At 38.3% G+C, this 12,596-nt stretch overlaps 1 long non-coding RNA gene across 1 annotated transcript; it reads left to right on the top strand.

Annotated features, from left to right (window-relative positions):
* Window positions 1-629: 629 nt before the first annotated feature.
* LOC118701399 (uncharacterized) lies at window positions 630-3,985 on the top strand. The gene is made up of 2 exons (XR_004982516.2): window positions 630-3,320; window positions 3,469-3,985. It is a non-coding gene; the product is annotated as an uncharacterized LOC118701399 (long non-coding RNA).
* Window positions 3,986-12,596: the final 8,611 nt, after the last annotated feature.

Raw genomic sequence — 12,596 nt, 5'->3', positions numbered from 1 at the left:
ACTGAAGAATAGATGATAATGAGTTAGCATCACAATCAGTTAAGTACAGAGCCTATACTTTAGCAGGGAAAAAATTAAAAGAAGAGCTCTTTTATGCAACAACTATCTGAGAAACAAAACAACTAGGATCTTCCACAGGGTTCCCTGCAGTAGAAATGTACTTGTATGAATGCAGAAGATAAAAGATGTGGTTTTGAAAGGCTATGTCCTTGCTAAGCTAAATTGGATCTCATCCTGTAGATGAAAGATCAAGGAGCTCAAAGCGGAGCTAGAGAGACATGTCCAGATAATGAGACAGAGCAAAGCATTTTCCAAGATAATTAAGCATTCTGGTGGACTGGCCAGTTAGGTTAAATCTGCCACACCCATTCACTTTCGGGGACTGAACTGTGGAGTGCTAAACCGTATCTGCTGCTGTGCAAAGTAAAAGAGATCCATCCAAATTGTATGGTTAGTGTGAACACTCTCACTCTCAATTGTAAAACACTTCATAAGCTATTAATCAGTCTTAGGAACAAAATGAAATAAAGCTGTTATGCCATCTGGGAATGGGAAAACATGTTCAAAATATTTTTTTCTCTATGCTTTCTTCTTTTCTCTTTTTCTTTTTTTCTTTTTTTTTTTTTTTTTTTTAATCCCACATTATGTGATTGATAATTTCAACCATTCTGGAATGCTTTTAACAGATGAACCCAGCATAGTAGTTTTATTACAGGCTCTTGTCCCTTACATGCTTCAGGACAGGTTTGGAATATACTCCACAGTCAATTAGTGGTTTTTTATCTCTTTTCCCAGAGACAACTTTTAAAGGACTACTTAACCCCTAAAAATCATAATTTCTCTGGTTTCTCCAAGCTTTTTGAGAAAGCTGTTTTGGTTTTGTTTTGGTTTGTTGTTTGTTTTGTTTTATTGCATCATTCCTAATGTCTTCAGACCTACTACAAGAAGAAGTTAAAAATAGATCTTATTTGAAGAGACTGTTAAAGCTAATGAACTGCCAGTCTTGGTATTTGTATCTTTCTAAATCCTTTAAATTCCAAGGTTGCCTTCCTGAATCCTCAGTTACTTAGAAAACATTGTGTTTATAAAACAGACCCAGTTCAATTGCTTCTGCAAACTCACCTTCATTTTATAGGATTGTACTTCAAGAAATCTTGCTTCATTCAAACATTGAAAGTACAGATTTGACATCATCTGTGACCCTTCGATCTGTCTGAACTGTATTTCATTGTGTGAGTTTCTCAGTTGCTTCAAATAAGGACAGAATCTTTTCAATTTGCATAGCATGCTATCTGAAGACCTCCTGTCTGCTTTCTTCACTTGCTTTAATGGGAAGACAAGGGAAATACATTTTGAATGTTATCTTTTAGAGTCTACTTTTACCTACCAGTGTGCTTATATGGACTAGAACCAATGTCAGCTTGAAAGAAGGTATCGTCACGATCCGCTGATACCAAGGGGTTGGTTAACTGGTTGGTTGGTTAACTGATCTCGGAGTGCAACAGACAACCTGGAAAGGGGATTGCAGTATCAATCCAAACAAATGCACCTTTATAGAATGACCACAGCAAATGCCTGAAAGGAATCAGGGAGAGGAAAAGAATAAAAAAGAGGGGGAGAAAGAGAGAGGAGTATAGCTACCAAACATGGAGAGACTAAGTCCTCTTAGTCTAGCCGATAGAGTTTGCCTAGTCACGTTGGGAAGATCTCAAAGTCCTGGTTAACTCAAGGTTCTATTATAGTCCATTGCTGAGGGGGGGAACAGAATCTTGAAATGGCTGAGATACAATCAAGAAGAAGAAGAAGTCTATTGAAATTGCTGAGGGGGAAAAAGATATTGAAGACGGGTACAGACAGTCCATGTTCTCAGCAGGATAAGTCAGTATCAGCAGTGAGTGGGACCCACTGTTTCAGGACTGCTTTCTGGGGGAAACCAGTCTAGGTCCGGTGAACACATCTGTAGGCAACACTCAGCAGGCATCCTGCTTCAGTCAGGCCAGCACCCCTGCATCAGAATTACAGGTGTCTCAGTCTCAGTCCTTGGTAGGGGGGCTTCAACCTCGGTGCCTCACGCTGGTAGTGGAGATGAAGGATTTTCCATGGGGGGGCTACCAAGTTGCCCCAGCAAGTTCATCTGGCCAAGAGGTGGGAAAATTCCTGGTCTATTGTCGTGAAGCAGGTGCAAGCATATAGGCCGGGTCGCCCTTTGGCAGGCCCTGCTAGAAGCAGTCACTGAAGACACAGCTGTGAACAATCACTTGGCAGGCCAGAATTCTGCTCAGGGGCCTCAGGATTTTTGGTGTTCATCCATTACTGGCAGGCCAGAATTCCCATCGGTGTCTTTAGGGTCCCAGTGTCTGTCCTGGGAATGGTCGTGAGGCAAATGAGGGGAACTTTAGACTGTCTTTCACACGTATCAGAAAATCTATTTACTGAAATGGCCAAAAAGAATGCATAACATTTACAATTGAGGGGGAAAAAGAAAACCAAACTCAAACCGTTGGAGCAATATCATTCTAGAGAATGCCATGTCTCTATGAAAAATACAAAAAAATTTCTGTTTTCAAACGCACCCACAAATCACCATTTTGCATCTTTTTTGTTGTTGTTGTTGTTGTTGTTTGTTTTAAAGCTCTGGCACTTATCTGATTCCTTTTTGAGTTAGTTCAGCTCATTAATCTAGTAAGAAAGCTGCTAAAATTAAACTGAAAAACCTATGGGGAACAGGATGCCACTTCAGCCATGTTGTAGGGAAGCATTAGGTCAGCCTTCTGTCTTGTAGAAATATGTCTGTCATATAGGAAAATCAATGTGTAGCACTATCTTATTTTGAACTTTCTCATTGCTACTGGGTTCCTGAATGATCAAGATGGTTTAAACCAACAACAGGCAGCCCTCTAAGATACTCCCCAAACTATTGCAATGGAATAACTTGATCAGGTGAAGAGCTCGCTATGCAAAAGCTGAATATGATGTCAAGAATGCTTTGTTGTGGATTACCATTGTTTGGGATCATTTATCCCTTACCCTCCCATGTAGGTATAGGAAAAAATTAAGAAACCACAAGGCTTTTACAGCTGTTCTTGTATTTTGGGATCGTAAGGACTTGGGTTGGTAAACAAAACTGTGGTGAGTTTTACTATTGACTTTATCGCTGTTTCACTTTGAATTAACTGCTTTGCATTTCAGCTTACCCATCAGTATAATGAGAAGAAGAATATCTTCCTTCCTGCCCAAAAGATGTTGAATTATGCCTGTGATGTCACGGACTTAAAGACGAAAACCATTGTGATTGAAAGGAAGTATTGGCATGCCACAAGGTAACTGGAGTGAGCTGTGTTTCCTCCTCAGCTTCACTGTGATAGTAGAATTTTAATTAGCAGTTCCAAAACTTTGTCTTAGCATAGTCTGGTGACATATCTCAGTAGAGCAGTGTCCTAGGGTGACTTTATGATGTTGTATCCCCAGCCATCTGTTCTGTTAATGCTGGATATTATATTCTCTGCCTTCAAGACTGCTTCTGAGAGCAAAGGTGGGGAGAAGAAGAAGTACGGAGTTTGTTATCACAGGCTGCACTCACTCTTCTAAAAGCAACACTGCTCCACATTCTGTGCTGCACTGTGTTGTCTGGGCACTGATGGAGCAGAACAGAGTGTTCTTTGCTTTTCAGTTGGTTTAGCTGGCTGAGGCAGAGTTTTCCCTGGACTGTCTTTTTTCTTTCCCTTTTCTTGGAACTGTTCAAACCTGCTCCAGACTGGGACCTGGAGAGCACTGAGAGCTTGCACTTTGTGGCCTATGGGGGCCTACTCTGGGCAGCAGCCTTTCCTAGTGCCGGAGGGATTGATAACAGAGCAAGCATCCACAGGAGAGACTTTCTGAATTTGTTGTCTCTTCAGAGCGGCGATTGAGTTTTGTCATCTGGTATTGTTCATTTTTTGTGCTGGGGGGTGCTTTCCCTGGTAAATAAACAGATTTTTTCCACTTCTCTCAGAGGAAATGTTTCCCAGACCAGTTGAGGGGAGGGGCCGTGTAGGTGGGCTTTCTGGGGGGGGCCCCCTGAGACATAAACTTTAAAGAAATTTAGGGATTTTAGAGGAGCTGAGGTTTTAGTTAGAGATAAGCCTTATTAGAGTTTATCAAAATAAATAGGTAGGCCTTGTTGAAGTTAAGAGTTAGTAGTTAACTAATAATTGATTGCTTGTCAACATCATGTTTGCTTAGCTGGGTTTATCATGAAGAATATAGAAACTCATAAATAGCTTTTAGGAACATAAGACAATTGTAGGCCACCTCTGTTCTGAAACCAATTGAAGATGGGGAATGGGAGTTCTACCAATGGGTTCATTTGTCATATTTGCATTGAAAATGTAGAAAGTTCAGAACCAGGAAGACTTCATTTATTTCCTCATTTTGGAACCCCTCCCCATGAAAGGCACCACCGATTCATTTTGAGGAACAAACTACGTGTGCTTAATAGCTTTTGAACTAATTACCATACGAAGTGAGGAATGATGGGATGTACCTAAATTATGAATATGTATTTGTCTTTTGGGTATTCAATACTTGTATAGATAAAAAGACTCTGTTATCACCTCTAAATCACAGTGTGTATTTGGGAGCTATCCCGCACGCTGCCCAGTGTTGCAATAAACATACACTTTCTAATTTTGAACTGTTAGAGAGCCTTGGTCCGTCACAGTTGGATATCAGTACTAGATCAATATTTTTAATAAATCACCCCTTCTTGAGGATTGCTGCCAAATTTGCCCTAAACCAAGACAAGCAGGATCTGCGATTTAGAGAATGATGGAATCACTTTGGTTGGAAAAGACCTTTAAGAACATTGAGTCTAAATGTAATTAGCAAACACAACCATCAAGCAATGTTTTGCTGTCTGAAGAGAACATGGTTTATCTGGTAAGCTTTGCAAGTATTTGTGTCATCACAAGCATGCATGTCCAATGCATTAGATGGGTATATAATAAGAAACCTGTGCAAATCAACAGAATGATTCTCAGGGTAGGATATTGGCATGTTTCATCCTTCTTCCCGACTTCTTCCAATGAATTATTTTTACAAAGTAATGATTGGAATTGTTACTCTTTTGACGGTTCTTGTTGTATTACTGACATTTTTGGCATAGGAATGCCAAATAGGCTAATTCACCTAGTTTTTCAGATAAAGACCAAGATTTAGTGTTGCTTAAGCTGGAGGCAGAAATATTTAAATCTTCCAGCCTCCTTCTTAGTACCTAATTTCTATTACAATATCAGTGCACAAACTTGTCCCTTAAGGTCCAGCTAGCTCAGTTTATACCAACAGGGTGACATTAGTAGGGCTCACGTGATGCTGCACACAGAAGCCCTCAGGGTGCACCTCTAGCAGACAGTAATTCATGCACTTGGACCATCCCAGTGCTGACTTTGGATCACCAGAAGAGTAGAACTAGAGAGATTTGATGGAGAGCTCTCTGGAGGAAGTGGCCTGAAGAAGACAGCAGAAATCCCATCTGTGTGTTTGTACAAATAACGTGAATACCATTTACAGAAAAAGATCTTCAAATGGATCTAGCTTTTTCTGCAGACTATTTGTCAACTATATGCATTACATGGACAGTTCCACTGAGCATCTGAAATACAGCTGCGTTTAAGTGGATTGATTCAGGGTTGGAAAGCGGTGAAATAAAGCTTTTCAGGAATAGCTGACATCCAAGTCCCGCAGAAATTTACCTATTTTTAATGTCCAGATGCTTTTTAAAATCATGGGTGACCATTTAGCTACCTAATAGCTTTAATCAGAAATACAAAGAAAATTTTAAACTCCCATCTTTTATAGCTTTAATATTTTTCTTTGTTTATTTCCTGGTTTCCAATTCAGGTCTACAAATCATATGATTAGGTAATGAGAACTCATGCTGTATAAAAATATTTCGTGCTATACTTCCAAGTCAAGGCCATGTTTTTCCCGGAACTGTTTAAAAAAATAAAATTCTATCTGGATTCTCTCTAGCCCACACTCATCATTATATAAAATCATTTAAATATTATATTTTGACTTTACATGGTGCAATTATATTCAGAAATCCAAGGCTCTATTGTTAGATTGTTTGTATGGTTTTCTGGCAATTCTAACTTCCCACAACCACTCTTGGCAGCTATATATTTTTGCAGCAAGGCATCACAGGGGTCTGTGAGAAGTTTGAATGTGAAGCAGAGCTAACATTAAAATACACGTGACATACTCGAAATATTTCACTTCCGAAAGTTACAGTTTGCTTAGATGGAAGGAAATATGAAATAAATAAACCTCACACAACATTTCTAAATCTTGGAAATCTATTACCTGAACTTTGAGTCAGTTTGCAGGACAGGACTCTGTAGAAATGCAAATGTGAAGTCCAAGGAATAGAGCAGAAGGTGTATTGGGCAGAGGTACAGAAGATTGCTCTGAAGGGTGATGTAAGCAAGATTGCATCCTATAAAGATAGCAGCTGCTTCTGCTGGTGCCAACATAGAGAATTTGCGCCACCAGCCTAGTTTTCTGGGGACATTTGACCTGTACACTCTTGAGGGCTTGTAGATGGGAATGAATGTGTCCTTTGATCTGTTTTTTTCTTTTGAATGTCTATGACCTGACTTGCTATTGTGTACTGTACTGTATCGTTTTATAAACAGACACGTTTCATCTGTTTGAAAGCTGTAGTTGAAAGTGAGCTTGCAATCATGAGTTGGCTGTCAAAAGAATTAATTTTCTGCTTTAAGCAAAATATCAATAGAAACATTCCATCCACTCCTATGATACAGATTCCTTTTGAATTTACAGGGTAATTTGCATTAGTGAGTATACTGCATGTGCAATAAATACACCTTGCTTGGTTTCTAATGATGATAATAGTCCTCTTTGTATTACTCTAAGGATTGAACTCACCATCATTATTTTCCTGTTCTCATTGATCTGTAAAGGAAAAATAGTTTTGCATTAACCAAGGAGTAAAATGCATGGATTTAGCATCATTCTTGCAAGTAGTCCTCGATTCTGAAAATACCTCTCAGAAGCTGCATCAAATGGCAAAGCTAGACAGATGGCAGAATGCAGAACCTGCCATTTAGGATCAGGTACAAAATAACACCCAAGAAATTCTTCATGGATGCTGCATAAGTACAAAGACGCCGTTATTTAAAAGAGAAAAATAGTCAATGTGAAACGTGTTTGATGAATAAAAAGCTATGCTAATCAAGAGGCTACAGTGCCAAGTGTGCTACAAGGCTTTTTTTGTAATTAACATCATTCCCAGCATGAAAAAATACTATTTTTATTGTAGATTGCTTAAGAGTGCACAACAGTTTGGAAAAAAGTGCTTTGCTTTTTCTATTCATAGGAACTGTGTATCATGGTAAGAGATACTGTAAACAGGTTTTGGAAAACAATGTTATTTTGAAGATTCATTCTATTCAGAAATACTTCCCGTGAAAAAATTTGCTCTGCCTTCCATCCTGAAGACTCTTAAAGGAAAATGTCTTTGTTGCATTCTCTTCACACTAGTTCAGGAGCTCAGTCTTACCTGCATTCTAATGCTTTTTTATGTTCCTGATGGCATGGCTTAGACATCCTTGTCTCCATTACCATCATGATTTCCAGATCAAGTGATGAGAATTTTTCTTCAGGATTGGTGAAGTTAAGTGTCATAACATTTTTGTCAAGTCAATTTGAAGGGGTTTTTTTGCCAAAGGAATCTCTTCCTTCCTAATGAAAACCATTGGCAATAGCAAACCTACTCAGTTTTTCAGGAAGTCAAATAATACATCTCCACTGTACAAGGTCCTCCGTTTGGTTTTTTTTCACCAGAAGAAAACTGCTGTTTTCTTCTTCTTCTTCTTCTATCACCTTAGACTTACTTTCTTCCAAAATCTTTTTAAACCTTTAGATTACTTTCACAGTGTGCTATAGCATATGTATTTGAAAAGACCATTTGTACATATTCAAATGGCTTACTTCTAATCTATTAAGAAATGGCTGTACTTCTATTAAGGAAACATAAAGGTGCAGTAATATTTTTTCTTCTACAAAATTTAAAAAGCCCCAACTATTAAAAATGATACCAGAAAATGATGTCTGTAAGACTGAGGCAGGAGACTTTTTTCCAGAACAATGTGCAGTTCTTCCCAATTCTATTTTTCCCTCCGATTACTTTGTACAAAAATAGTTTTACACAGTCTTCTAATAGTGGCGTGTTACTAGTGGGGTAGAGTATTGCCCTGCCAGCATTGGAATTGACTCGACTGTAGTTGTGTTCAAATTTGCTGATGAGACAAGGTTTTTTTGCTGAACGCACTTCAGCAAGCAAGAGAGCTTCTTAGTCTTAAGATGCTATGAGTCCCAGAAGAAGATGAATGAGGTGATGACATGCCTTGTGTTCTGAAGAGAGATCAAAACTTATTTCTGGGGTCACCCCCCCTCTTGGTACAGAAAGCACACAGAGGGCTTTGAAGCAGCACTTTCACCCTCTTTGCATTCACTAGTAAATCGGAGACAGAGCTTGCCCCAAGGTTTGTGCAAAAATACTCTTTTGATGCAACTCTTAACCAGACAAAATCTCTGGGAAAATTTGCAGTGGCAGAAAGCAATTTTCCCTTCCTGGGAAATCTACTGAAACGGTTCAGAAGTTATTCCCATTCCCTGTTGCTAACCTCTGCTGTCTAGCTGTCCGATATGTTTGGGACCATGTTGAAATCATTCTAAACAATGTACTGATGCCGCACTGTTGAGTAAACATAGGTCTTTTCCATAGGTGTCAGGGAAAAATATTTCTGTTGGTAAAAATGATAGAAAACAATACCAGCATGGCAGAAAAACAATTACATCAATAGAATGAAGATGCCCAGAATTCTTCTTTTGAAGTTACACACAGTCAATATTTTCTAAAGAAGGTTGTGAAACTTAATAAGGAGTACATTCCACATGACTGGTGCACAAGTTCATGTTTCCACCTTACAAAATACATATTATTAAAAGAAAAATGTTCTGCCTTGTAGAAAAGTAACCCATTCGTAATTTGATCAAAGATAGGATTAGATCAAGTATTCCTACAAGACAGTAGTAGTACTAGGAAAAGCCTTTTGGCGTCTATTTAACTACAGGAAACTTGAGAAAGCAGAAGAGTGTCCTTCCCTGCTGCAAGCTGTACTTCCTATTTGCTAGTGCTGCTTCAACATTGTCTAAAGAAAACTTGCCAAAATAAGACTATTGTATACAAGCAACTGTAACTATCCATTCCGTTCCAGCTAATTTTAACTAGCAAGTATGAGTCACACACTCTAATGGAATATTCTAATGCATAGATAGAGCATACCTTCACTAATAAATGGGGACTCTGGAAAAAGGAGCAAATGCAGTGGAATTTCAGGGAAGGAAATTATTGGAGTGCTAACTGCAGTCCCTCGACTTCACAAGAAATGATGTCTGGTAATCCCAACCAGAAACATATAGAAATCCATTTTCAAATGGGTTGCATCTATGGTCCTCTGCTCTTCCTATATGAAGAAACTGTGGTTTGAATCAATCTTCAAAATAGTATGCCTAAAGACCTTAGATGCCTCCAATTCTTTTGTTGTTTTTTTTTTTTTTTTTCCAGAAGCAACTGTCTCAAAACCTTTTTAAAGCTGACATTTTCCCTTAAGATGCCATATTTTAAAAGAGCACCTTGTCATTTAACAGGGTATTCCAAACATCATTTACAAGTTTAGACTGAAAGTAACACTTTTCCTAGTAATCTTTCATTTTTTGCAGCTCAGTGCTAACATAGGCAGCAAAGAAGAGAACAGACCACAGCTCTTTCTGGAGCATCTTGAACAAATGCCCTTGCTTATGTTCTAATCATTCACTTCACCAAAAGACCTAATGATGAAGAAAAGGTTGTGAAAGCATTACTAGTAGTGCTACATGGCAATGTACGGGTGTGATTTCTCAAGCAGAATTTGTATCACATAGATGATACTTGGCAAACAGCAAATGAAGGGGTTTTCTTCAGCTCTCAGACTGATGTTACATGTCAGTAATTTAATAAAAAGATAACAAGAAGAAGGTTATTTTTTAACATGTGAATTTAATTACACTCCTGCCATGGACATCTGAATCTTATGAATAGACAGTGTCTGATTTAGAAAAAAATAAAGAATTACCACAGTTTAAAGAAACATAGGATCATAAACCCTTTGCTGATGGAACGTAGCCTATTCATTGGTTGAAATGAAGCAGGTAGACAGGACATATGAAATATTTTTTTGTGCATCAAACATTTATTTTCTAAAGTGATGCTGACAGATAGTGAACTCACCAACTTAGATATTGCACGGTAGATAAGGGTACATAACTTGCTCCATCAAGTAATCCCTTGGAACCATCATCCAAGGGGATTTTCCCCTGCATCTGTGAAAATATGCCTACCTTTTTCACAATACTTCTGCAGCAGCATTGTTAGGCCTGATCAGCTGGTATGGAGAGGGAATTATCGGCAGCAAGGTGACTGGCCAGGGCAATTTGCTTCAATGGATTTTGATCTCCCGGATATTTTGCAGACCTGCTTCAGCCCTGCTTGTCAAACACAGCCTTTAAAGGGTGCCAAACAATTGTTAGTCTGTACTGGGCCATATGCTCTTTATTCTCTCCCTCAACTTCTCCATCGCCTCTCATCTGTTTCACATGAGCTATGTTCAAGGTCCACAGGCTACTTTTCACAGAATCTTCAGGCCTGATGCAGTAAGAATGATGACTAGAACACAGCTGGGATCAATTTTCCAGTTTGGATAAAATGCATTCTGCACACAAATCCAATGAGAAGGTGTTCCCCCTATGCCCAGAAAAACCTTCACTAGTACTAGTGTTCTACGTAAACTGCAACTTAGTCTGAAAGAAAAGCTTTTTTCTGAGAGTGTCTAAGAGCTTTGTATGAAGCACAGATATTTGATATATGCAATTTTGAATACCAGAGGAAAAAGAAAACGGCACAAAGCTTTTAATGGTGCTGGTTTTAATTTTAAATTCCATGCACCTTTTCAAAAAGTGTCAGCTCAAATGCCCATCAACATATTTTAGTCACCTGTAAGTCAGTATTCATATAAAATGTGATTCAAATCAAAAGAATTTCAAACCTTTCCTCAAAGTTTATATGCCTAGATTTAATACTTCTGGCACATATTAGATGAAAGGAAGACATTTTTTACTGTGGGGGTGATGGAACACTGGAACAGGTTGCCCAGAGAAGTAGTGGGTGTCCCATCCCTGAAAGTATTCAAGGTCAGGTTGGATGGGGCTTTGAGCAGCAACACAGGAGACTCTTGATGGTAGAGAAACAAAGTTTGAATCTAGAAGAAACTCAGATTGAAGTATAGGAGCAAGTTTTCCCTCAGCTCTTGGGGTAAAATCAAAGTGTTACAAAATTACCTTGATCTGTGATTTTCACTACTGTAACAGGTTAATGAAAACTATGCAGAAGATAGCAAATTTTAAAAGAGAGAAGAATTACAGCATAAAATACATGGGATGGGTTTCTACATGGGACAAAATCTCTGTATTTCCACACTTCCTCATGTTAGGATTTCATGAAGTGCCAAAGAAGGCGGCAAAATATCATTCAGGACATTATTTACTGGGGTTCAGCCTGGCCTTTAGTAGGAATTGGGTTTGAACATAATGCAGATACACCACACACTTTCCCTTCACTGAAAAATTACTGTTTACAATGAATAAGCAATGAGGATATAAAATTGACTGAAAGCATCTTAAAAAGGTAAAGTATTTCATTGTAAATGATCTGTGATCCAAATAGTTCTTCCACCTTAGTGAGGGACAAAAGAATTCTTCCATATCATGATGGTTTAAAATTGTATAAACCAATGTTTTCTTCTGAAAAGATATTATCTATTTTTTTCTATCTTTAGAAGAAAATATTCCTAGACATACAACACATGAGAATGAAGTAATTGTAAAGAAACAAATAATATGAAAATATTCCCTACATATAATTAAATGAAAAGCTGTGTTTTAAATAGGAAGTAGATATTAAACAGAATTTTTACACCAGATATTTGAATTGTTGCACCAGCTATTTTGCCCACAAAGAGAGGTATTTAGCATTTCGGTCTTTTCCAAGGTGTTCATCATCTGCTATGCTGACCTCTGCGTGGGCCTAGGTGTGTGTGGAAGGGGGGCATGTGAAGGGGAGTGTGTATGTTTGCTTAACACTTGTTGTGGCAGATTCATGCCTCAGCTCCATCATTTGTTTTAGAAACTTCACAGAGAGTGGATATGAAGTTTAATATCAACAAGAGATCAATTCCCAAATCATCCATTTTACCCTACCTTATAAATCATATGCTTTGTTGCATATTTTATCAAATATACTTTCAAGCCACACAGAGAAATGAGAATGTGGAGAATCCCTCCAATGTCTTGCAACTTTTATGCAAACAGAGTTTCAAGAAAGGATAATTTCTTTTAAAGTACATCTGGGACAGGCATGATGGTGGTGTCAAGCTGCTGGAGTTTTTGTTGCTGGGAGAAGTCGTACAAAAGGATTGGTTTTTACATTGACTAGTTAC

This window comes from Molothrus ater, unplaced genomic scaffold (assembly GCF_012460135.2).
Source record: "Molothrus ater isolate BHLD 08-10-18 breed brown headed cowbird unplaced genomic scaffold, BPBGC_Mater_1.1 matUn_MA642, whole genome shotgun sequence".
Taxonomy (NCBI): domain Eukaryota; kingdom Metazoa; phylum Chordata; class Aves; order Passeriformes; family Icteridae; genus Molothrus; species Molothrus ater.
Note: the sequence above shows the minus strand (reverse complement) of the source record. Positions and strands in the feature narration are given on the sequence as shown.